The sequence below is a fragment of the Etheostoma spectabile genome, chromosome 17 (assembly GCF_008692095.1).
Source record: "Etheostoma spectabile isolate EspeVRDwgs_2016 chromosome 17, UIUC_Espe_1.0, whole genome shotgun sequence".
In the NCBI taxonomy this organism is placed as follows: Eukaryota; Metazoa; Chordata; class Actinopteri; order Perciformes; family Percidae; genus Etheostoma; species Etheostoma spectabile.
This window is the reverse complement of record NC_045749.1, coordinates 6,370,675-6,376,712: the sequence shown is the minus strand read 5'-3', so window position 1 is coordinate 6,376,712 and position 6,038 is coordinate 6,370,675.

The window sequence follows — 6,038 nt, the reverse complement described above, 5'->3', positions numbered from 1 at the left end:
TGTGTGTGTGTGTGTGTGTGTGTGTGTATAGAGCCTGAGGTAGTGGGGTTTTCTATTACAGTGAAGCTTCCTTTCCCAGGTGAAAAAGCCAAGCAGAGAGAGGCAATGAAAAATCTCACAGCCGCGGGGGGCAACAGTACCATTCCTACCCCTATTGCCTCCACTAGCAATCCCCCGCCATCTGTCAATCAACCCATTTACATCCACTTTGATAATTTGATTAAAATCACAATAAACGAGTATTGCAATTATATGTCATGTAGACACCTTAACCAGGTTATCTTACTTGTATCAAGCATTAAATGTGAGTAAATGTAGCTCAATTAAGAGGGCTGGATGAGTTGTCAGTATGATACTAATCTCTAAAAAAAAGATTTGTGCATATAAATGCAGAATCTGTATGCACCAGGACAACAGTTTGGGATCAGACCTGTTTCGTTTTAGTCCGATCAGTACTACCTCATCACAATTAAGCTTTTTTTGTATTTGTCTGCATTCATACACAGACATCTGTATATAAAGATTAGCCACTATTTCATCTGAACCTCAATCTGGTTGCTAATCGTACTGTAAACCATGGCTGGCATATGTTTGCTCTGCAATGCCTAAAAAGCAACAAAAAAAATGGTTTGCCAGAACAAGGCCAGCTACCATATGAACCCCTTAGCCTTTAATCTGGGTATTTACATGAGACTATCTGTGTATCTGGAATGGCACAGTACTGTTTGTTTTGCTGTTTTTGTGTGAGAAAATAAAAGAGAGAAGGAATTAGATCAAGGTGGGTGTATACATGTATATGGATGAGTGTATGAAGGGCTGTTTTTGTAGGGTAGGCTTGGGTTTGTGTGTGTGCACCACTTTCTTTCAGCCAATCAGTGAGTCTTAGCACTTTGAGTAAAGTACTACGTAGAGTGTAGGCCAGAGGGACGCATAGAATGAGCTATGAGAAAATAAAACAAAAGGAGACAGAGCTAATGTTCTCAGCCATATAAATGAAAGTGCCAAAAAATGAGGTCTGAAAAATGTGTAAATTGAAACGGCTGTACTTCAAGCCATTAATTTCCTGTGGTATCTGGGTAAATATTATGAACTCTACTCCAGAATACTGAGCACACTATCCATCATGACTCATATAAGCCAAGCTTGAGCTTTTACTACACTACAACATAATTAGTTGGAGAATTATAGTCTATACAATTGTGCGTGTGTTTGTCTGATGATGCTGTTTTGCCCATGGCAAGTTGTAAGGAAGAGAAACATATTGCCTCAATCCGGGATGCTGAGTACTACAACGTAAAGGTAGAAAGTCAGGGCTGCTAACAGTATACACTGTCATTCTTATAGAGAGTTCATAATTATCTAGCTCAGCAGATCTTGAATAAAGGAGATCATTTTTTGCATTCAGGGTATGTAATAATTTCTTATGACTCTTATAGAAGAGAAATTGCATTTTTCTATTTTTTAATAATTAATGTAATTTGTTTGACCAAACAACTTTATTTATATATTTACATTTATGTCTAAGAAAGGGTGGTGACAGTTTTTTAACAAATCAAGGTCATTTCTAATGTGCTTTTTCTGTCATCATGTTTCGGATGTCCTGTGCATTGGAACACTGATACAGGAATTGCCAATATGTCAAATAATTTAAAATCATGTTAGCCTCTTTTTCACATATTTTCTTCAATACTCCCATAAGATGAGTAAAAAAAAAAAGTGAAATTGTAAAAAATAGTTCAGGGTTTCAACCTAGAGGTCATCCTCTAATCCACTGTGTCTACAAAACGCAAAGATTTCCACAACAACTTTGATTCTGATAGATCACTTAGTGTGGTTGCACACGAAAGATGTAAGTCGGTTTGGAACATTCAGTTACTGCTTGCAGTGCCTTTACTTTGTTTATTCCCACAAAGCTCAGCTTTCCCACGTATCTTTCTGTTATCTGTTCCACTGTCCCTAAATATATAGATTTAAGACTATGTCTTAAAAATATATCAAAAATGTCAAACAAATCTAAAGCTCACCAGTGTGGAAGAGGTGTTTTCTAATTGCACTCTACTAAAGGATAATTCAAGTTCAAGTGAGTCAGTCATATTTCTTACTCCATTTGACTGCAGCGATCTTGCTGTGTTCCCAAAACTCAGGTATTGTCTTGGTGAGAACAGTGTAATCAAAACTGATAGAAATGATGGAAAAAGCTAAGAAAGTTAGACAAAATAAAAAGTTCTGAAAAGTATTTTCTCGATGAAGATAGATGTTACTTAACCCTCTGAGACACGCAGGGGTTTTGGCTCTCCCAGCCAACATGACTCTCTTTAAGAGGCTGTGGCGGTTTTATAGTTAGAGTGGAGATAATGATATCATATGAAACTTGAAGGCCTAAGGAGTTCTGTTATGCTAGCTTGTCAAGAAGGGGGCTAAAACACTCCAAAGTTACAGTGTAGGCTCAATTTTGGCCATGTAAAAACATGCATACTCACACGGGGGTCCTTTGACCTCTCACCTCAAGACATCTGATTTAAAATGGGTTCTATGGGTACCCCTGGCTTTACCCTTTACAGAAAAGCCCAATGTATTCTAATCCCATTCAGTTTTTTTATGCATTACAAATGTGTTATTTCCATCTATTTTAAAATGGTTTACTTAGATATTTTTGCATACTGGGGTCGCCAAATAGTCTTGGAGTTGCATAAATTGGGTATGACTGGAAGAATTCTTTAAATGTCAAAAGTTTTGTTTTTATACCAAATCACAGCATGGCTTTTCTATGGTGTTCCTCAAGGTATTGTTGCTTAATCTGGTATTTTGGAAGGATTCTCCTCAATTTTGCGTTAAGGATTTATGACTAGAAAAACATGACAGAAAGTGTGTCAGAAGAACTCACCATTTAGTCATTCAAACTCCAACGTATGATGTAAACCAGGATTCTTACCTGTAAATCACATTAAAGGCCAATCCCAACCCTAATGCTTACCACAGTCAGCTATTCCCCGTATATGCAAAATGTCAGTATATCCGACATATACATAGTACATGCACACACGTGCCTAAAGAAACTGACTAGGTTTGATTGAATGCAACAACAGAGAAACGTGTGTTGTGTCCAAGTCATTGTCCATCACTAAATAAGGGTGTCAACTGTCATAAATAACAGAAAAATTGGAAACTCTCTCTGCAGACCAGCACAAAGGATAGATGAGGAGAGGCAACTGGATGGATTTCTCTCCCCATTCCAAGGCCTGCAAAACTACCTGCCAGCTGGCCAGAGAGAAGCAGGGGCTTCTGGGATAGATGTATGTGTAGCAGTAGGTCTAAACTGGCCCCACATCAGGATGGCCTCTCACTAAAGTATGAATAATGATGGTTTCTGTTTGAGTGTGTGCGCAGGATTCTGGCAGCCTTTACATGTCTGGCTTGCCCTCTCTAAGCTGTTCTCCTTCAGCAATACCACACAAGCACACGCACACACAGACACACACAGACACACATTACCAGAAGCACTTGTAAAGACGAATACACATGCACGCACACGGACACGAACACACACCACCTCCTCATTCCCACTTGGCTCTGGATGAACCAACCGCAACACACAAAGAGGCTCAGGAGATAGAGCGTGATGACTAAAACTGCTTTTCATTCATCACTCTCTTCAACCCTCTGTCTCTCTTTTGCCTCTTTACTCGCCCATCATAAATACCAGTGGTGCGAGGAAAATCTATTTCCCCCATGTCCTCACACATGCAAACTAAAATAGTCATTTCAATGCCTGTCTAAACAATCATTTTCATGTCTGAGGCGAGTTGGTTGATACTCGATAGGCCCTGCAAGCCAGTGGCTTCTGAGCTGAAGTGCCAGTATTGAAAATGTACACAAAGAGGTGTTTATCTGGCAGACATTGGATGGTTTGAGACACACTGACAATGTGCTTCAACTAGCAACCGATTTTGACTGTCCTGCTGACCAGGATTTGACTACAATTAAAATTCATGGAGGCTTAAATACCTAATCCCTCATTTCATATCACATCATGTCATTTGAGTCAAATTCACCCATGTAAATAGTTTGTATGATGAAAAATTATAATTTACAACAGAGGCCTATTTATGTGCTTTTACATATTAAAAAAACATTTAATAGTTTTACAAAACATTACTGACTTAGATTTAGTTTTGTCTAGGGTAATTCCTGTATTAACCCTTAAAACCCTTAAAAAAACAATTTGAGTTTTCAAGATTTATATAGGCAGGCTATTACGTATACGGCACCTCATTTACCCATTCACTACTCCCAATAGTTTACTATAAAGTGAGCAGTTAACGAAGATTACAGACAAGAAATCATTGTCATCTTGCGTCTGCACTTAATTTTTGTATCTATAAAATGTGACAGATTACCTAGCTGAAAGTAGTTTATGTCATGGACACAATTATTTCCTTTCGTTGTAACAATTTTTTACATGGCACTTTACAGAACATCATTTTACACTGTGCAAGGACTGCATTTATATAGCGCTTTTGTAGTCTAACGACTAATCAAAGCGCTTTATACACTACAGGCACCATTCACACACACATTCACACACACTAGTGGCTGAGGCGGCCACACAAGGTCACTGCTCATCAGATAAACATTCACACGCATTCACACACCAATGGGTTAGCAGTATCTTGCCCGAGGACATTTCAACATGTAGATTGGAGGGGCCAAGGATCTAACCTTCTGTGCCACAGCCGCCCATGGACTGTCCAGTAAAAAAGGATCGATTTTGGACAAAGGCCATGAAAGTACAATCGTTGAGGTCGAGGTGTAACATTTACTAAATAAAAAAATACATAAATATGGAAACATGGAGCAATGAGGAGGAGTGTTTGCTTTCAGTGAGGCTAACTGAATTGACTGTAAAACACTTTTGCAGAATAATGTTAATGTAAATGTTCAAGGTTGTATTTGAGGTCAAATGTGTGTTGTGTCGGCAGTGAACAATGCCATATACAGTAAATTTGCCTCGGAGTCTATGAATGACCAACACAGAGACAAGAAAGCCACTCTCCCCCTATTGAGTGGGAAGTCCTATACTTCAGGGTATTTTGCAACACGCTTTTTAGCTTTTTTAAGTATGAGCCCTGACAAGTGATAGCCTATGAGAGTTCCTTCTCCTCATCTCACTATCAAAGTATATTTTCTCCTCCTCTTCACTTGCTGTCCCATTTCGTTTTTTTTCCATGCTCTCTTTTGCTTACTTTCTTTTTTTCTGTATCCATCACTCTCTTCCACTCCACATTGGCCATGTTATGCGGTTTTGTTCTTTAAAGAACACCCCGGCCGTCCACAGTGGCAGCATGAGAACCGTCACTGAGACCGTTATAAAACTATTAACAATGGCTCTAGCTCCGTCACAAACAGCCTGTTTGCTCTGGAAATGGTTTGTGAAACAACAGTCAGTTGCAACATGGAAGCGTGGTCCAGGTCTTGGTTAAAAAGGCACAGCTGTGTCAGGCACTGTCTATGCAAATAGATCTGGAACGAACAACTTGTACACATGCAAGAAAGAAGGAGAAAAATTTGACTATAAGAGCAAGCCTAGTGGCCATGTAGCTGAATAACTGTTTTTTTTTATTAGTGCAACAGCCAACATGCCCATTAGCAGGTTCAAGTGTTAAATTACATGACTCACATGTATGTCCTTTAAAGATCTCTGCTCTGATTCAGGTCATTTTAAGGTCCCGCAGAAATGGAGATGTTTGCCATTGGCTGATGACTAAAACTAGATGCAAAACAAGATTCCACCTACAGTAAGTATGCATGCAGTATACTGTTTCACATCTACTGTATTACAACTATAGGCAACCCTGACTTATGGTGCATCTACACTATGCAGACCGAAATGCAATGTGATATATATTGTGTGGAAACATACACACAACACACATAAGTATACTGTCAAAGAACATCAGAGCGATCCTGAAGAATGCAAGAGTGGACTGATTATTATAGATAAGAGTGTGTGCGCGCGCGCACACACACACACACACACA